General features: G+C 39.3%; 1 protein-coding gene across 3 annotated transcripts in view; it reads left to right on the top strand.

Moving 5' to 3' along the window:
• The first annotated feature begins 1111 nt into the window (after window positions 1-1111).
• Window positions 1112-21636, top strand: part of btbd7 (BTB (POZ) domain containing 7) — an 89192-nt gene continuing 68667 nt past the window's right edge. For 2 of the 3 annotated variants that reach the window (XM_057858743.1, XM_057858745.1), the window contains exon 1: window positions 1112-1674. The gene's annotated coding sequence lies outside the window, so the exon portion shown is untranslated. The remainder of the gene's footprint in view (window positions 1675-21636) is intronic. The other variant, XM_057858744.1, reaches the window with a different exon arrangement.

Below are 21636 nucleotides of genomic sequence, written 5' to 3' on the forward strand. Positions count from 1 at the left end.
TGTTGTAAGGATAGAATTGAGCTTACCATTATTAAGTGAATTATTTTCATTATGTTCAGACTTACATTTATCGCCTTTTCACTTGCTGAAAGTGCTGGTCCATTTTTTTCCCCCTCAAACACACGTTTGATTGGCTGATGACTTGACCCCCTTCCCCCCCAACACACCCCACACACACACGCACACAAACACACTCACAGCCCTGACAGAAATACAACATGTACTTCCTCCACCCCTTCGAAGAGAAGGTAGATTAGATTTTTTTTTTTCGGCCAGCAGAAGCCACTGTAGGTAATGTAAAAAAGAGGTCAATGTTGTAGATGGGGAACACACGACTAATTTAGCTACTGAACGTCCGACCTGCATCAGAGCATAACATTAAACTGTGTGAATTTGCTACCCTGCAAAATTCGAGTAGGAAGCTGCTGAGAGAGAATTGTCCTTCTGTATGTGTTTTCTAGAGTTAACGTTAATTAAACTGCGAAAATTGTAGTGAACCGAGGTTTAACCCCGTCTCCCCAATTTTTATTATTTTATTTATGTGGTCTTAAAGCAGCTCAAAGAAGCTTTCTTTTTTTTTGTTGAGTTTGGCTGTGTTTGGGGACAAAAGCAGTAGTGTTTTACCTGATGGAAGGCTCTAGTTTGATTTATTTTTGTTATGCCCTGACTAAGACGTTTTTTTCCAGTTATATCTAATGTCTTTATTTAGACAATGTTGAGTGGTCCTAAGACATGTTTTTTTTTTTTTTTTTTTTGCATTCCTGGATAGTTAGATATTATTAACAAGTTTGTATTTTTTGTGTATGTTAATATAAGTATTTTTTGTGTATGTTCATATAATTTATGTTCAAATGTTGCAGTTTAAATCTGCTAATAAAATCCAGACATTTATTTTTGGAAGTTTTCAAAATGTTTATTTAGTAGTTTTTGAAAACAAAGGTTTAAATCGAAGGGTGTATCACCTGAACCAATTAATATGAAATGTAGTCATCCTGTATTCAATTCGTTGCATTTTTACGCAACGACCAGTCGCGAGAGGGCGCTCGTTACTCTATTTTTTTCACGACTTGAGAGACTACTCGCTGTAGTACTGACAGCGTTCTGGCCACCAGTCACTAGTCGACGTTGATAGTCTGTCAAGGGCGCGTAGAAAAAGAAAACCTTTAACACGTTTTGATTATAGTCGGTATAATCAATTCTCTGGAAATACGTAAATACTTGTGGTTAAAGCTACTTTGATTACAACTCTTCGTATTTCATCAGTCAATGAAGATGCATACGTGGGCCTTTAGTTTGAAAGTCCCAACCGGAATAAGTGCGTGATGTTGGATACTAGCTTGGAAAAGGGCAGCACTGACTGGGCCACAACAAGCACCCAAGAAGGGAATACGGTGCCAAAACTGTCATCAAAATCGTCGAAGATGAATTCTTAGCTGCGGTGAACAACGGCGCTATGCCCGAAAGTCATTGCGAGTGGAACCGGAGTGTTCTGTGAAGCTCGAAAGCGGACGCTGACGTCGAATCGTGCGTAACGAGCGGAGTTCGAAAAGAAGGTGTTGAGCAGCAATTTTTTCTACCCGTCTGCCAGGGACAACTTGGATCTGACTACTGCTTTTATAGGAAGAGGAGAGACGACGAGAAAGATAGCAGCCACGAAGACCACCGCATACGCTGGTAACATTTACATAATTTTGCCTGTCTTGTTGTAACGGTAACAAGGCACCGCGTTTTCCGCAATAATCGCTGTTTGCGGGGAGTGAAGTGGATAGCTTACCTTTAGCCTCCTGCTCGCGATATGCTACTTATTACACGACTGCGGTCGCTCGGAGTCCAGTTGTTATAGCGGTGTTTTCGAACATTAGTTTCAAATCGAAACTAACGGCCGACTCGAGGCGCTTAGCTTTTGCCGTTAAAGCACTTTTAAGCGATCATTTCTGGCTGAGCAACCCCCCTCTTCCTCCGCCTCCCCCTCGCCCTCCGGTAGCCCACCAGAGCGATACTAGCGCAATGTTGCCGTTAAGCTAACAATGCCACAGCGAACCTTTGATTTTGGACACGCTGACGCAAATGCATTTTAATCTTGTAGTCAATTTGTTGATCATAGTCGCAGCATATTTGTACTTTGGAGGGTCAGACTACATGTTGCTGTGCGTTGGCTGTGTTCACTATGGTAGGGATGTCCCGATCACATATTTTTCGAGCCCAAATCACCTGATTTTGAGGATCTGCCGATACCTCGTAAATATAGTAATGAGAGGGGGGGATACATCTAAATGCCCCCCCCCCCCCCCCCCCCCCCCCCCAATTTCAACAGTGTTGCCAACATTACCCAGATGGCAGACACGTTGAAATTAGGGCTGTCCCAAACGACTAATTTCCTCCCGATTAGTCAGCCGACTATTTTTACGATTATTTACATTTTGGAACACCTAAATTCTTTATTAACGTATAAATAACTAACATAAATATCAATAATAAATCACGAACAATGAGGTCAAATGCTGCTTGCATTAAGTAGTGTGATAAAAAAATGTAAACAGAAACACTAAGACAGGAGTCAAAACAATTCTTACTCTTTTTGTGGTATGTCATTGTCTATATTGTCCTAAATGTTAAAATGAATTGAAATGTCCTGGACAACCATTTTCAGAATACTTTGTGTGAGTTCAGATGTTTTTTTTCTGGTGTGCATTCCGCATTTTTGGGGGAAGAGAAAAACTGTTCAACTTTTGTTTGTTTTAACCTGAAAATAGATAAAGTAGAGGGCACACTGAAATATTACCACAATTATTTTGAATGAGAGGTACACATACTCATAGTAACAAAAAATTAAATGTATAGTATTTATTTATTTAAATATAGTATACTACTATATGTATATACACAATGATACTTTATAATATAAAGTAACTAACATTAGTGCAGTCATGGATTACAGTAAGCAGGCCAGTGCTGTTTCCATATATATTTTTATTATATTATATATGGTGATATATCGTGATATTTTGTATCCCAAAAGGTTATCGATATGCTCCTGCCAAGAATCGAGATATCGTTTTGAAAAGGTGTCAATGTCTAAAATTAAAAATAAATAAAACATTTAAAAAAAAAAAAAAAAGGAATAAACAAGTTGCTACCAAAATCTTCCACCATAAAAGTGTCTCAGGTAACTCTAAGGTTGCCATTGGCGGTGCTAGACGCCCAATCCATTTAGAGTGGGAACGTTCCTTCATTCGAAATAGGGCTGCAGCGATCGATTATTTTAGTAATCGATTAATCGATGAAATATTTAGTTCGTATAATCGAGTAATCTGATAAGGAACATAAACAGTTAAAATACCTGAGGTGAGCCTCACACGGTACATAAAAAAAGTAAAAGAGGATCTATGTACAACAAAAGAACAGTTGGCTAACTTACATAGCAAAAGTCCACTAGCTTAAATGCCACAAAATGCTAATGCTTTTTTACAATGCTCTAAACAAATGGCTCACACATATTCCCACTAAAAATGGCCAAATATACCTTTAAACTAAATTAGGAATGCATTCAAACAAAATCATTAGCTCAAACAAACGCCTATGTGGTCTTAACAGGGAGCAGATGGATTCAGTATCCACCCAAATCAATAAAAATAAATGCAAACACTTTCAAAACAAACCATTACAATGCCACTTTAATTAAACAAATACCCGAAGCACCAAAATTTAATTTGAATCTTTTTTTTCTAATCAAATACTCGAGTTAATTGATAATCGTTGCAGCACTAATTCGAAACCAGAGCATTCGCAATCATTCTGTCCGATTTTCGGGGCATTTACAGATCACTTGCTGTTCATTTACAGGTCATTTCCTGTTGAGTCACTGCCTATTCATTTGGGTGATTCCTAGGTCACTTCCTGTTCTGTCACTCAAAATAAACAGGAATTGACCCACAAAATACCCCAAAATCAGTGGTTTTAGCAAAGTGAAAAGAACTTCCGTGAAGGCCTCCCGTCAGACGCAAATTTATATAAAAATTATGTCAATCGTTTGTGCTGTAAAAAATGTTGTTCCTGCTCTAATAGTTTAAAAAAGTTTTTAAACTACCTCTACATACGAATTTAATTTGTTCCAGAACCTGGTTTGTAAGTTGAAATGTTCGTATGTCGAGCAGGATTTTTCCATAAGAATACATTATAATTTGATGAAGTCGTTCCACAGCCCGAAAACCTACGCTAAATCCTTAAAAAATACTCATGGTACAATTTCAAATAGCAATTGACAACAAATAAATAAACAACAAATAAATTATAAATACAAATCGCAATAATATAATAATAATAATAATGTAACATCAGGTTGTAATGTGGCAGTTGTGTTTTGCATGTTGTTCCTGAACGCACCATGTGACTGACGACAGAGTGAGAGGCGCGGAAGAGTTTTTAGTTTCTCTTTTCATGTTGTTGTTTGCGTCGGCTACGCTGGACAGTAGCCGTGTTGGGTTGCACAAGTTCTGACATGAATGGTAAAACCTAAATAAGCTGGCGACTTCCTCGCAGATGTTACAATAATTGTCACCTTAACCTATAAAGACTGGCGAATGGAAGTCTGAGGAGGACCATCGAGATTGTAGGCATATTCTATCATGTCCATCTTAAATTCAATAATAATCCGTTATCCTTTTTTTTCACCACCTGCACTAACCTTCTTGGGACCCATGTTGATTTCTCTCACAAGATAATCTGCCCTGCGTCTGTCTTGCGGGAAAGCAATCAAATTGCGACGCGGTCATAAATTGTCGTGTTTCGAGCATGTCTTCATATGTCGAGACAAATGACATTTTACGTATGATGTCGATGCGATCGTATGTCGAGGTACCACTGTATTCATTTCAAGTTATCACGCCACGCAGCCCACCCCCCCAATCTATAGCGGAACGGAACTACAATAGTGCCATTCGTTTGGCCTAAGTTTGTGCTGTAAAAAAATTCATTTGGGCTGTGAGGGTTTTATAGATATTGAAATATTAATTTCGAGCGATGACGTCAATTGCAGGCCCTCCGTCGCTGTTCTTGGAGCGTACCAACTCTTTCTATAACAGAGGGGTTTCCCAACAACTAGCACAAACGTGGCACCCATTCTGGTCCATTACTGCTGTAACTGGGGGGCTGCGAGTCACGTCATCACTCAAAATTAATATCTCAGTATGTATAAAACGGGCAGAGTGGTTCGCACATCCGCCTCACAGTTCTGAGATCAAGTGTTCAATCCCGGGCTCCGGCCTTCATGTGCGAGTTTGCATGTTTTCCCCGTGTCTGCGTGGGTTTTTTCCGGGCACTACGGTTTCCCCCCACGTCCCAAAAACATGCATGCTAGGCTGCTCGGACACTCTAAACCAGGGGTGTCCAAACTTTTTGCAAAGGGGGCCAGATTTGGTGTGGTAAAAATGTGGGGGGCTGACCGTGGCTGACATCGTTTACGTAGAACAATAAATTTAAGCAAATTTTAGCAAGCCATTTTGTGTGTCACATTTGCTTTATTTATTTATTTTTTAATCAATAATTTCAACCATCTCGCAACTAGCCTTTGTGGCGGTCTCTTTCGACTCTCGGGCTCTTGCGAAATACTGCTGCTGTGAAATTAAACTAGCTTCAAGTCCCATCAATTTCTCGCTACGTATCTTCCCTGTAATCTTGTCGTACATATCAGCGTGTCTTGTTTGGTAATATCGCCTCACATTGAACTCTTTAAAAACACCGATTGTCTCTTTGCAAATGAGGCAGACACAGTTGTTGCTTAGTTTTGTGAAGAAATAGTCCAATTTCCACCTATCCTTGAAGCGTCGGCCATCGTAGTCAACTTTCTTTTTTTTTGTTGATTGTCGCCATTTTAGAAAATTGTGAGTAAAGGGTCACATGGGGTGGGTAATGTTGCTTGGTGTGCTGCCACCTTTTAGTGGGTAAATGAGGAGCAGCATTTAGTGTGTACGCTACTTCATATGCTGGTAGCAGTACTGCTGACCAATTTATTAAGTGTGTGTGCGGGCCAGATGTTATTGATTTCATGACAGAGGCTGGGGGCCGGATGAAATTTGACCACGGGCCGCATTTGGCCCCCGGGCCGGACTTTGGACATGTCTGCTCTAAACTGTACCTAGGTATGAGTGTGTGCGCGAAATGTTGTTTGTCTCCTTGTGCCCGGCGATTGGCTGGCAACTAATTCAGGCTATACCCCGCCTACTGCCCATAGTTAGCTGGGACTGGCTCCAGCACCCCTGTGACCCTTGTAAGGATAAGCGGTTAGGAAAATGAATGGATGAAAGAATATCTATCAAATGATAGCAGCAGAAACGAAAGTTTTCATTGCACAAATGAGTACAAACGTAGCATAAACGAATGGTACAATTTCGTGTCCATTTTGCAGTAAATGGGGGGCTGCGTGACGTCATCACTCGAAATTAATATCTCAAAAACGATAGCGCCACAAATGAAACTTTTTATAGCACAAACATAGCACACCAATGTTTGAGATCATTTTTATACAAATTTGCTTCTGATGGGGGGCCAACTTCACAATGGTGCGAAAAGATCCTTGTTTTTGCAAGTTAGTTGTGCAGCACAAAATAAGGTTACAAATTACGTTCAAATATTTTGTTTACATAAAAATTTAAAGTTGTTCATCTTATGTTATAATTGAGCTATTTTGGTTATGTTATTCTTTTCAGCTGTTGATGTTTTTCTTTTTAATGTAATATTGTTGCATGTAGCTCTTAACTCATTCTCTGCCATCGACAGTTACAGACATCAAATCCATTTTTTCCATGTATTATCAGTCATATTATTTTACATTCACATTTTCCCCAACAAGTAAAGTGCGTTTACAATTCTTCTTACAGTGCTGGCCAAAGGTATTGGCGCCCCTGCAATTCTGTCAAATAATGCTCAATTTCTCCCAGAAAATGATTGCAATTACAAATGCTTTGGTAGTAATATCTTCATTTATTTTGCTTGCAATGAAAAAACACAAAAGAGAATGGGGAAAAAATTCAAATCATTATCATTTTACACAAAACTCCAAAAATGGGCCAGACAAAAGTATTGGCACCCTCAGCCTAATACTTGGTAGCACAACCTTTAGACAAAATAACTGCGAACAACGGCTTCTGTTATCCATCAATGAGTTTCTTCCAATGCTCTGCTGGAATTTTAGACCATTCTTCTTCGGCAAACTGCTCCAGGTCTCTTAGATTTCTCCCCAAACTGCCATTTTCACATCTCTCCACAGATGTTCTATGGGATTCAGGTCTAGACTCATTGTTGGCCACTTTAGAAGTCTCTAGTGCTTTCTCTCAAACCATTTTGTATTGCTTTTTGAAGTGTGTTTTGTGTCATTGTCCTGCTGGAAGACCCATGACTTCTGAGGGAGACCCAGCTTTCTTACGCTGGGCCCTACATAATGCTGCAAAATTTGTTGATAGTCTTCAGACTTCATAATGCCATGCACACAGTCAAGCAGTCCAGTGCCAGTGGTAGCAATGCAGCCCCAAAACAGGGAACCTCCGCCATGTTTGACTTTGGGGACCGTGTTCTTTTCTTTGAAGGCATTGTATTTTTCCACCTGTACATTCTATGTAGATGCCTTTTCCCAAAAAAACTCTACTTTTGTCTCATCTGACCAGAAAACATTCTTCCAAAATGTTTTTGGCTGTCTCGGGTGAGTTTTGGCAAATTGCAACCTGGCTTTTTTATGTCTCTGGGTCAAAAGTGGGGTCTTCCTTTGTATCCTACCATAGAGTCCCTTTTCATTCCGACGCTGACGGATAGTACGGGATGACACTGTTGTACCCTCGAACTGCAGGACAACTTGAACTTGTTTGGATGTTAGTTGAGGTTCTCTATCCCCCATCCACACAATCTTTTGTTTAAATCTCTCGTCAATTTTTCTTTTCCGTCCACATCTGGGGATGTTAGCCACAGTGCCAAGGGCTTCACACTTCTTGAAGACACTGCACGGTAGACACAGCAACATTCAGGTCTATGGAGATGGACTTGTGGCCTTGAGATTGCCCATGCTTCCTCACAATTTTGCTTCTCAAGTCCTCATACAGTTCTTTAGCCTTCTTTCTTTTCTCCATGCTCAATGTGGTACACAGAAGGACACAGGACAGAGGTTAAGTCAACTTAAATCCATTTTAACTGGCTGCAAGTGTGATTTAGTTATTGCCACCACCTGTTATGTACCACAGGTAAGTAACAGGTACTGTTAATTACACAAATTACAGAAGCATCAAATGGTTTTTCAAAGGGTGCCAATACTTTTGTCCTTCCCATTTTTATGTTATGTGTAAAAGGATAATGATTTTTTTTTTTTTTCATCCTCTTTTGTGTTTTTTCATTGCAAGCAAAATAAATGACGGTATTACTACTGAAGCATTTGTAATTGCAATCATTTTCTGGGAGAAATTGAGCATTATCTGACAGAATTGCAGGGGTGCCAATACTTTTGGCCAGCACTGTATGTAATGTGTCAAAATTACACTCAAGGAGCCAAATTTCCCTCTCCTTGCCATTCGTGGGCCACCAAAATTAATGTGTATTTCCTTGATTTTGGTATTAAAGGACCCAACCTTCAAAATAAATTTCAACCCACTGTTGTGTGCATATCAAATGTTAAAATGGTTTAAATGAGGCTGTGAGCAGTCACCCGTTTTAAGTTTGACATCTGTGCGGTTTGTCAACAGATCATTTAAATGCCTGCTACTTTATAGTTGGTACCCATGTCCACATACCGGGTGCTCCTAAAATCATGCTGAAGTTTTAAAGGGGAATAAACACATCATGTATTTTTTTCAAGACTGTTGTATATACCACCGATGAGTAGGATCATCCAATAATCTATATTGTTATTTCTGCTCTTCCGCCCCCTTTTTTTGCCTGTTTTTGGCTGTTTTGTTCACTTATTATATCCATTGTGAACCAAACCGTAACTACATTGTGACCCGTGATGAAAACATATTTGACAACACTGTTCTAACATCTTGGTGAAAAAATATTTTCATGTTGGTGTCAAGTTCTGCAAGATGTGTGACAATCATTTTTGTAAAGTTCTGCTGATCCCAGAGTGCACACTGGATAATCCTGTGACTATACGCTGCATGAGTATGCATTTGCGAATAAAGCCTTTTGAATGCTTGCTTAAGGGGGAAAAGGTGCTTTTAAATGACGGGTCAGCATGAAGGTTCTCTCTCAGGTTAAGCGTTTGTGTCAGCTGTTTAGAGCTGTATAATGGCTTGTCATTATTGGAATGACATGCTCAGAAGTCCGTGACTGGCATAAAGGCTTGTGTTTGCTTGTAGGTACTTGCCCCAGAGCTTTTAAACAACTCAGACTTAAGCCTGACTGATATTTTCTGGGTTTGCCACACGGCTGCATTGACAGTTTGCGTACAATAAAAAAATATGTGCATTGCTTTCTGTAGCTGTCATTCATTCCTAGACCTTGGCTGGTGGGCTGTTTGTCAGGTCATTAGAGTAAGCCTTACCCTCTGGTGATTTGCAAGGTCACTATGGCTGGTTGTGTACTACATGGTTGCAGTGAAACCTAGGCCTGTCGTGATAAATTTTAGTAGGCAATATAGTGTCTCATAAATTATTGCGATAGACGATATTGCAATTTTTTTTTTTTTTTAAACAAATCCAACCACTAATGTAGTGACAATGCATCACCTCAATAAATCACCTGTTCAAATGCGATATGGTGTTATTCTTAAATTAAACACAAACAGTATTAAAAATAATAAATATTAAAAAAAAAATAAAAAAAACGCACACAATGCATACCTTCTACAAAAACGAAAGTGAACCTTATTACAGCCCAACTCTGGTGTTTTTCCCACAGAAAAACATCCTGAGTTATGGCCTTGGAAACTAGCTTTAGCTGGTACAAGAGGGAGTCAAATCAGATTAAATGTTAATTTTCCCTGCAATGGATCCTATAAAGAATGACGCGTACATGACTACTCTGTTGTACGATGCCACCTCAAGTTTAACTTCATTACAATATTAATGAATTGAAAGAATGTTTGTGTCGTGTTTGTCCTCCTACAGAAATCATATTAAAACAAAAAATATATTTGCCTCCCCCATCTTTTTCCATTTTCAAAAATCTTTGAAAAAGCTCCGGGGAGCCACTAGGGCAACGCTAAAAAGCCGCACGCGGCTCTAGAGCCGCGGATTGCAGACCCCCGTCTGTAGTCCTTTTTCCTTTTATTTGGCCCTAATACGTACCACATTACCACAACAATAATTGTCCTTCTGGTAACGGACCCATTTCAAGGAGTAGGGGGGAAATTCTAATAGCCGCGTAAAGAGTTTTACTAGTTTCGGTGAGAAAGTGAATAGTTTTTTTTGTTGTTGTTCGTGAACTACATTTCCACACAAACGCACATAGAGGTATCATTAACTTAGCAAGGAGAGGTAAGATAGTCATTTTTGGAGTCTCCCAGAGCTTGCGAAACTTGGGAAAAAAAGCGTATTTATCGAAGTTTTGTCAGCCGTGATTGCGTATATCAGTCCGCCAAAACAGCCTGATAGCACAGATATAAGTACGCCTGCCCTTTTGGTATTGGATGCGTTGTTAACAATAGCGTGGCGGCGCTCTGAAAATGGAGCAAGGAAACTATTTTGGGCCCCTCCTCTCAGCGCAAATTCATTCAAACTTCCCATTCTGTCAAAGATGGTCGTCCACCGCTCACTTTCGCCGAAAAGTCTGATCCAAAATACTGTAATACCCCAGATATGGGGGAAGAAAGAGGAGTCTGTATTGGCTTACCCACTTCATTGTGGACACAATGATAAAGAAATACAATAAAAGAAAATAACAGCGGGCTGCCGCCACATGCGCCAGCTATCTCGCCTGTTCGCCTTCTCGCTTCCTTCTACGTCACACGGAGTCTGTATTGGCTTACCCACTTCATTGTGGCAACAATGATAAAGAAAAACAATAAAAGAAAATAACAGCGGGCTGCCGCCACATGCGCCAGCTATCTCGCCTGTTCGCCTTCTCGCTTCCTTCTACGTCACAGCTCGTGTTTTAATGGGGCAGCGCTTAGTTACGGACATTACAGTACACAATGAATAGGTTGCTGCTGAACCCTTCACAATAGGCTGCGGCATAGACTTCATTACTATTGACGTGACACTTCGTCATTCTTTGCACGACACTTGACTACACAAGGTCGAGCTTGAATCTTCATTTAGTAATAGTCAGTCGAAGGCGGCACACGGTCATATCAAAGCCAGGTTTAAGCTTGGATTTTGGAAGAACTACGAAAGTTTTACCGCATACAAAAAGGAAGGATTGTCTCAGGAGTGATTTGTTCGAGGATTCAAGGTAAATATTATAGTTTTTCGTACCATGCATGCATTTTGAAACGTAGTGAAAAAAATCAATGGGAGAATGGGAACCGCTACGGCATTGGCGTCATTCTTCAACATAAATACGTAAAATAGATGCGTAATTGCCCGGTTTTTAGCTCTCTCAATAAAGAATCGGGGCCGTTTTACGTCCATATCAAAGAATGTAGTGATTGAAGCATTTATTCGAATTTTCTTCTTTGTTTACACATGGAGGCGGCTTAAAGACGAGCCGCACATTCGCAGTATTTACGTAAAATACATGCTACCTGCATGGTTTCCATCGCTTTTCACCAAGAATTGGGACTGTTTTACGTCCATATCTGGAAAGAATGCATTCATTCACAAGAATTTTCATCAGAAAAGCTCTGTTAGTGCCAGGCGGCCGCAAGGCTCATTCACTAACAGAGTAGCATTATTGTACTTGGACAATATACGTAAAATAAACTCTTAACTGCACGGTTTCTTTGCTTTTAACCAAGAATCGAGACTGTTTTATGTCCATATCTATGAAGAATTTGGGGATTTAAGCATTCATTCACAAGAATTTTCGCCAGAAAAGCTCTGTATGTCAGGCCGCCGCTAGCCTCATTTGCTAGCAGTAAATAGGGTATAATGATTTTAAAGGGCTATTCTATAATAAATTGTGATTTTATATAGATTATATTAATAATCTATTAACATATTATTTATAATTGATTCTGCATGTTTTCCTCAAGTATTAGGTTTCTCATGTTAAATTGAGTGATTTATTAGCTGTTGAAAACTTGCAGTAAATAAAATATGTTGCTATTTTGGTCAAAAACGCTATTGATCCTGAATATATATAGGTGATTATCTCTGCATTTGGTGATTTTTGTGCATGTAGTGTAAAATCTGAGAATTTTGTAGCCATAAGTTGTGTTATACTTATATTTAAAAAAAATAATTAATCGGGATTTTGTAAGTGAACGACTTTTTGTCGTTGTTTGACTTTTTTTGTTCCCGCTGCTTATGGAGACTCATATATGGCTAAGGTGGCCTGTATGGCCTGTTTTGTTTTTTGGTCGGTGGCAGCTTTGGTTTGAAAATATTTGAAGTTTTTTGAAAATAGGCCCCCTACGAATCGGCCCCGTTTCCCATGTCATGTCAATAGGTTATTAAGTCCATGGCTGCTGCTAGTTTGAAACGACCTTAAAAAAAAAAAAAATCTCTTTTGCAAGGCATGGCAGCTTTTATTTTGGTGTGGCGGTGCGCCACAATGTTTTTTGTGTAAGGGAAATCCTGTATGTATATTTTTTTAGACGCCATTTTAAATTGTACAAATGACAAATTAGAATGCATCTTTAAATCTTAAAAAAACATCTCATTTGCAATGCATGACGGCTTTTATTTTGGTGTGGCGGTGCGCCACAATCTATGTGGGGAAACCTTGTCAGATTTTTATTTACATTTGGAACCATTTATGTGTTTTCACACTGCTTCAGCTCCTTTGAGTTATGGCAATGGTTTCACTTAAGCTATGTGGCTCCAATCGTCCCTTTCCAATGGAAACGTGAGATTATCTTTATGAATGACACACTTTGGACAAAGTCAAAACAACACATTGAGTCAGAATGACAGCTTATCATGAGCTTCGGCCTGCAGTCTGTAAGGAAATCAGCTGACAAAATCAGCACGTGTAGTGGCGCTTGACCAGTGTAATCCTTGGGCTCCCTTTCATGAGTCATCGCTCTGACACGTTGTATTCGCTTCTCTCTCGTGTCTGTCTGTGCATGTTTATTCTAACCACTTCTAATTCCTCCCGTTTCCTGTAGGTCTTAGGACGATGGTGCTTGCCATCAGTCAGATGGCCCAAATTTGCTGTTATGCTGACTGACCTAATTGGCAAATGCAGCCCTGATGCATAAGCTTTTCTGGCTTAATTAAATGTCTCCGAAAATCCTTTCATGTCAAGTGTCACATCATCACGGATGAGCATTTTAACTAAAATTGCTTGATTAAATATGCGGATTTTTCACAATGCTTAATCATTGGTATTATTGATGAGAGAGGTAAAGTCTTTCAGAATGTTATGAAAATCTTTTCTTTTCCCAGGTAGGCCCTATAAATATAGGCAGTTAAAATAGTGCATTTGACTTCTATTAAATTTTGCAGCTTGCACCGGTATTTTGAAAAGGTTTGTAAGTGATGAATGATGCATTTGATACTCTGGTCTCAACATTTTAGCTTTAAATGTGCATTCCACCCAAAAAACTCGCATTCTGAAATGTTGGTGTTCTATAACCCCGAGCAAAAAGTATGGAGTCACCAGTCTCGGATGAGCACTCCCTCAGACATTTTATTATGTAGAACAAACTCAGATAAAAATCTTGAAAAAAAAAATAAGTTCCAAAGTGAAACTCCTTGGCATTCAGAAACACTAAAAGAAATTAATAAAAAACATTGTGGTGGTCAGTAAATATTACATTTATAGAGCAAGAGATTAGATCTGCTTGTTAGTCAGCAGTTAAAAACAGTGCAGTTATCACACCTTGGCTGCTGGACCAAGTGGATTCACAAGAATCATGGCTCCAACAAAAGAGATGTCTCTTGAGACCATGGAGAGGATTATCAAACTTCTTGAAGAAGGAAACGCTACACGTATGGTTGCCAAAGATGTGGGCTGTTCACAGTCAGCTGTATCAAAAATCTGGACCAAGTACAAACAGCCTGGCAAGGTTGCTAAAGTTAAGCGTACAACAAGACAAATGAAGACAAAATGGGAGAAAGCTGGAGTCAATGTATGTTACAGAACTGTTCAAAATCGCCTAAAGGAAATGGGTTTTTCATACAGGAAAGCTAAAAGGAAACCATCATTGACACTTAAACAGAAAATAACAAGACTGCAATGGGCTAAGGAGAGGCAATAATGGACTGTGAATGACTGGATGAAGGTTATTTTCAGTGATGAGTCAAGAATCTGCATTGGACAAGGTGATGATGCTGGAAATTTTGTTCGGTGCCGTTCCAGTGGGATTTACAAAGATGACTGCCTGGAGAAAACATCAAAATTCCCTCAGTCCTTGACAATATGGGGCTGCATGTCAGGCAACGGCACTGGGGAGACTGGCTGTGGTTAAATCTTCAATAAATGTACAAGTTTACATTGAAATTTTAAACAGCTTTCTTATCCCTTCAATTGAAAATGTTTGTCATTTTAAAGATGACAATTCATCATGCCACAGAGCTAAAACTGTTAAATCATTCCTTGGAGAAAGAATCATCCAGTCAATGTCATGTCCTGCAAATAGCCCAGATCTTAACCCTATTGAAAACCTGTGGTGGAAATTGAAAAAAAAAAAAGGTCCACAACAAGGCTCCGACCTGCAAGGATGATCTGGCAATGGCAATCAAAGAGAGTTGGCACCAAATTGATGAAGAACACTCATCAAGTCCGTGCCTCAGAGACTGCAAGCTGTCATAAAAGCCAGAGGTGGGGCATCTAAGTATTGGGGATGTGTTTTGATTGTTATTTCTTTGTTTCTCATGATTCCATATATTTTTCCTCAGAATGGAGTGATTCTATATTTATTTCCCTGCACTTGCTCTATAAAAGTAACATTTACAGACCACCGCAATGTTTTTTCTTCATTTCTTTTAGTGCTTCTGAATGGTAAAGAGTTGCACTTTTGAACTAAATCGTTATTTTTTGAAGCTTTTTATCTGAGTTTGTTCTACATAGTAAAATGTCTGAGTGAGTGCTCATCCGAGATTGGTGATTCCATACTTTTGGCTAGGGGTTGTATAAACAACAGCAATCTAGTTCAGACGAAGAAAAATGAATTTTGCATCAATATTCTGGATCAGTAATCAATTCGAACCACACTGGGACAGTGTTTCTCAACCTTTAATGTCTCATATTTTACTTTGGAAGACTGTCCTGGCAAATTAGCTCCTCTAAATTTCATAAAAAATGTTAATAGTTCATGTGAAACCAAGGCCTTTTTAGTTTAACACAATGGCACAGTTTAACTTGAATTAATGCCAGGTTATGGAAGGGCATTTGTTTTGATTTGCAGTAAATAATTTTCAAGAGATACTTTACTGTTTAACAACTCACAAGTACACTGATCGAGAATAACGAAAAATCTTACCCTTGGATAGACTAATCGATCTCTAAATACATTCCATCCACGCTAGTTATTGTTTTTCTTGAACTGAAATGGTTGCAGACTGGCCCAGGGAAGGTCACAGTGACAGAGTTGCGGTTTCCTCTTACTGCTGCATTGCTTATTATGATCCTTCTTGGGTGCTTATAAATGGATCAGATATATCAGCAGTCTATAATCTCTGTGAAGAATGAGCTTTGTTGCTATCTATTTTAATACACTTGGAGGGTTTTACGGCAGAAGCAGTATTAACGTAAAAGAATATTAAAAAGACTATAAGGGTGTGCACTAGTGGAAGTCCAGAAGTTGAATGCAAGTCAGTTTAACCGAAATAGCAAAGATCCATTTTTTAAGGAGGACAGAATGACTATTCCTGTTGAGACGTTAAAATTCCCATAAAGTTATTTCAACAATCAATATATTATTGTAATTTCTGATTACAGGTAGTCCCCGGGTCACGAAATAGTTCCATTCCTACGCTGGTGACGTAACCCGAATTTTAGCGTAAACTGCAATTAACCCCTCATATACTCCTAAATACCCCCTAAATCTCAAAATAACCATCCAAAAACATATATTATATGCACTCTCCATGCCAAGACATTGGAGCTAAGTCCTAGCTAGACAATGAGTTAAGCTGTAATAAGCTGTAATCTTTCCCCTCTCACTCGGCTGGAGGGGCGCAGCTATCGAATAGTTAATTTGAATAATGGAGTAATCTGATTAAAACATTTAATGCAGAATACATTTTAGGAGATTTAAGACAAAGGAAAAAGTTTTAATTCTTGCAATAACATTTATTTTTGACTTGCCAAGATTGCGCTTTCAAAAAAGCATTAAATGCGAATACAAAGTACTTGAGTGTTTCTTCAAACGGTGTAGAATTGCACTATCATTTCACAAGAGCCATAAATGTACCTAAAAACAAAATAAATTACCTGGGCTCCGTCTCCAACGGTGTTAAAAAAAAAAAAATCACTAAATGCGTAACTAAGTACAACAAAAGAACAATTGGCTAACTTGCACAGCAAAAGTTTGCTAGCTTAAATGCTATAAAATGCTACCTTTTTTGCCCCATTTTCTACAACGCTCTTAACAAAACGTTCAAACAAATATTCCCACAAAAACTGCTAAATATACTTGTCAACTAAATAAATGCATTAACAAAGATTAGCTCAAACAAAAACATAACATTGTGTCAGTTTTAACAGGGAACAGCTGGATTCAGCCATGTTAGATGAGTTATGTCATATTCACTAGTGATGCACGATAATACATTTTTCAACAGATACCGATAACCAATAATGTCCACCCGATAATTCTATTAAAAGAAACATGTAAAATTTTAAAGTATACACAATAGCAAATGTTACTAGGCAAAAATAGAATTTATTGCTACTTTTCCACATCTAATGTGAAGGAGTAAATTCCAACATCTAAACAATCGGAGATTGTTTGACAATGTTTAATGCTAAGCTTTTGGCAACAATTACTGACATAGTAAATACCTAAGTTGGTTAAAAATGTCTTTAAAAGTAAGCCATTCCTAACATATAATATTACTACACTGCAAAACACACCTTAAAACTAGTTAAATTCCCCTGTTATCAGTGTAAATCAATTGGAAATTATCTGCCTGTGCTTCAAGTAAATTTTACTCAGTCTGATTTCTTGAAATAAGCTTATTTTCAGCGAGCTTTATTTCTTAACAGCCTTATTTTAGCAATAAATTATTATATTTAATCTTAAATTGTAAGAAATTTTCTTCATTCAAGAATAGATGTGATTCAAAACATTATTCGAAAGCATTTTTTTCTTGATTTAGGTGAAGACTAATATTTAGATGTATGGGTTAATAAGAACAAATAGTAATATTTACTTCAACTAAGTTTAAGGCACCACTGTTAGCACTGGCCTTCGCGCTAGCGGCAGCCTCGTATTCATTCCACAAATCTTAGTGATGCAGCTTTAAATGGCTGATTAGGTTAGTAGTGTTGAATGAGGATGCTTTCTTCCTGCCTCGTGGACTTCTGCAGTGCATGTTTTGCAGATGGCGAGAGAGTTATGTTTCACACACGGAAAAGTAAACCCACACTAGTGACGGAGCCGGCATCATATCCTAATGCATGTCGCGTGAAGACTGAGTTAAGCCTGAGTTATGCTTTTGCGTTGCGGTCACGGCGAAGCGACTATGGTGTCAACGAGCATTCGATAGTTCTGCGGCAAGGGAACTTTTTGGGGGGACTTGTCGACTTCGTGTAGTTTTCTTCCGGTTACACCACAATGCCAATGGAGGAAAAAAAATAATAAACAATGTCAATGGAGATGTAACGCTTGAATGTGGATCTTGTTTATCATACAAATGTTGGGTGGAAGCCAGCAAGCTGTGGTGGGTAGCTTCTAACTGGCCCAGAGCACTGTGTCCAGCGTTTTGTCCGAGGTCTGTAAAGCATTGTGGCCAGCCTGATTTTTTATTATTATTATTTTTTTGCTGTGTCCTATAAACCGATATTACCGTGCATCTTTAATATTCACTATTGCCACTAGAAGGCTGTATAGCCATCCAAATCAATCAAACTAAATGTGAAAAGTTTAAAAAAAAACATACAATGCCACTCTAATTAAACAAATCCTTGAAGCAGCAACATTTGATTCGATGCTTTTTTTCTAAATGAATTACTCGAGTAAATCGATTATTTGTTGCAGCATTAAGGAATAGTGTCTTTTCTCGTATTTACTGTTTGACTGTTGTATTACTCTAACGTACCCAATAATAAAATATAAAGCATTTATATCATAGTTTAAGGAAAACGAGCAGAATATATTTGACGTAGGGCATTAAAGATATATGACGCCTTCTGACCACTGAAGCCCAACGTGTGCGTCGTGCAGCTGACTGAGCAAGTTTAACGTTGACTACCAGGTGATAGGCAAGACATCTACAAGCCCATGTCTGCAACACTATATCCCACAATCAGCTCTTCAGGACAGTCCAGAACAAATGGCGGGACGTCCTGTACACCGACAACACCCGATAACAAAAAGAACAAGAAGTTTGATAGCTCAGCGCTTCTCAGACGGTGAGGCGCGCCAAACCTCCCACCTCAGTTGCCTCATTAACCATGACCCAGTAACGGTGACACACGAACTTGACCGCCCAAATTTGCAACAAAAGAAGACCCAAACACACCCTTATTCCTGCCCACAGCCCGCCTCACGCGAGCCTTCAAAAAGACTGAATGTTCGAAAAGACTGAGATGAATGTTCGTCGGGAGTCAGCAAGGACTGAAAACTGCAACAAGGATTAAGTCGACAAAAGGAGGGTGGCGGACACGGCCTACCTTCGGTCCTCCGCTATCCCCTATCCTCTGGATTGAATCAACGGAATAAACTAATTACTGAATTATGAACTAATCTACTGTATCTAATCATAACGAGCACATTGCCACGATCGACAATGGACAATTGGGAAAATAAACAATCAGAGGGGATGGTTTTTATAAAAAAAAAACAACAAAAAAAAAAACATCTTGTAATCACTACGAAATCTGAATGTCAAATATTGATATTCGATTTTTTTCTGCGTCCTATATGGTATATTGGGTACGGGTTCCAATAAGCTTCGGCTTCTCCCGTCAGCCCTTTTCTTTTTGGGTTGAATTAATTGTTAACGCATATAAATGCTGTATGTTTGGATTGTCATGCCTGAAAGGAAAATAACAAATAAATAAATGTTTAACTAATCGTTGTCATTTTTCTCGGGAATCCTTTGTTCACTTGTGATATGGTGACCCTGGAACCAGTCTGCCTCCTCGCCTGGGTCTTTTGCTGTTTTGCCTTGCCGTTTGATCACTGTCAACCTGAATAAATTGTCAACTTGTGTTTCGAAGCCTTTTTCCAGCTTTTTAAATGGAGTCAGTACAAGGGGTTAAGACTAAGCTGAACGTGCAGAGTTTTGCCTTTTGCCGGAGTTGTCGGGGTCGCGCCGGCCCGGGTCGTTGGAGCTGCCCCAGCGTGGTTCGGCTGGTGTGATTCCGGCAATCTGGCTAAAAGGCCAGATTTATCCAAGCATTACTCGGCTGCGCGACTTCTTCCTGCGAATTAATTCGTTCTTCCTCGAAAGCGTGCGCTCTTCCTAATGTGTGTGCGTGCGCGCGTCTTCGTGCGCAAATACGTTTTATTCGCGTGCACACGCGCTCTTACTTGCGTGCAGAAGGACTATTTGCTCTACGCTTCCTGCGCCAAAATAAAAGCACGCATAGCAAAACAAAAGTCAAAATTATAATCAAATACATATTTCGGTATACATTTCGTCATATGTACTTGCCTAAGTGTCCTTGAGCAAGATACTGAACCCCACGTTGCTCCTGGTGCTTCGTCACCAGTAGGTGGATGGCGAGATAGTGTAAAGCGCTTTGAGCGCCTTGAAAGGTGGAAAAGCGCTATATAAGTATAACACCATTACCATTACCATATTAATAAAATAAGGTAAAAAAAAAAAAAAAAAAGATACTGTTACTGAATGCTGCATCACCCTGCTTGGTTCTTGTTTTTGGAATATAGAGCAGACCGGTTCCAGATGATCTTAGCGGTCTAATTGTTTAATAGTGGTCAAACAAATCATGCATGTATTTTGGTCCAAGGCGATTAAGTGTTTTATAGACCAGCAGTAGTATTTAATTGTCTATCCTTTGACTCACTGGTAGCCAGTGTAACGATTTCATAACCGGTGTATTATGGTCCAGTTTCCTTGTATTTGTAAGGACTCTGGCAGCAGCATCCTGTTCTAGCTGTAGCTTTTTATGTTAAGACCTGTAAATATACCGTTGCAATAATCCAGTCTACTGAAAACGAATGCATGGATACGTTTTCCGTGTTCTTAATCCTGGCAATATTTTTTAAGTGGTAACAGGCAGAATTAGTGACATTTTAGATGGCTGTCCTATTTTAAGTCTGAGTCAATAATTACGCCAGGATTTCTGACTTGATTTGTAGTAGTAAGTGACAACATTGTGGCAAGGTGCGTGCTCACACATACCTCCTACTCCATATCCACATAAATCATTGATAAAGTGACTTGACCATCATTTGAATAATGCATCAGTTGTATACGTGTAGCGCACATTTCATATTCAATATTTCTATTTTAGTGTTTATATTGAAAAGATTAGGTGTCGCGCATAGAGGTGAGTGCCTCGAAAGGTTGCATATGTTCATGTGTATAGGAAAGATGTGTGGAGGGGGCAGGGAGTGTCTGCTGTCACCTCTCATTAGAGACATGTAGTCCAGCACTGCCTACCCCCAACCCCGCCACTCCTCTATGGCACTACCCTTGTCTCGCTCCAAGTCAGGGCTTTCTGAACAGCAACGACACTGTTTTAGTCTTGAATGCGGTAAAAGTGTCTTAATTCACAGCTTAATAGAACATGTCAGGGAGGGTGCTTTTTGGTTAATGGCGTGAGCTAGATCATGTGAAAAACTGTAGCCATGCTTGACGCTGCTTTAACATTTGTTCTGCACTGCGGTGTGAATTTAATTTGCTGCACTCAGTGTGAGTCAAAGCTGGCATTGGTAATATACTTCAGTTGTTGTCTGCTTTATACTTCTTTGAGAATACCCAATCACATTTTAGAAAATATAATAGCTTTATAATGTGGGCGGGTGGCATTTTCTGTAGTTTCCAATGTACTGGACCAATATATGGACTTTTTTCCAACATTGGCCATCAGCCGATTAACAAAAAGAATAAGCCGATAAAAAGGATATCGATCAGTGCATCTGTGTGGGCAACTGTGGTCGCCGCTGACTCACTGTAGGACCCTGGAAGGACCCTGCAGCAGCTTAAAGTGCCTGTGAAAGGATTAAAAAAAAAAAAGTCTTAAATAGCATTATTATGTGAATTAGAATCAAATTTTGATACGATTCAACTATAACCATTTGGCAAAAGTAGATGGCGAGAAATTAGTCTTTCAATCTGCCGTTCAGCCCCTGCCTGTCATAGCACTCTAGCGTCCCCAGCTGGAGGATGATGTTGGCAGGGTCACGATTTCATCAGATTTTAAATTCAGCCCGTTGAAGGGGAATTATTCAGAATGAGGAAAATGCGATGAAGA

This window comes from Corythoichthys intestinalis, chromosome 15, assembly GCF_030265065.1.
Source record: "Corythoichthys intestinalis isolate RoL2023-P3 chromosome 15, ASM3026506v1, whole genome shotgun sequence".
In the NCBI taxonomy this organism is placed as follows: domain Eukaryota; kingdom Metazoa; phylum Chordata; class Actinopteri; order Syngnathiformes; family Syngnathidae; genus Corythoichthys; species Corythoichthys intestinalis.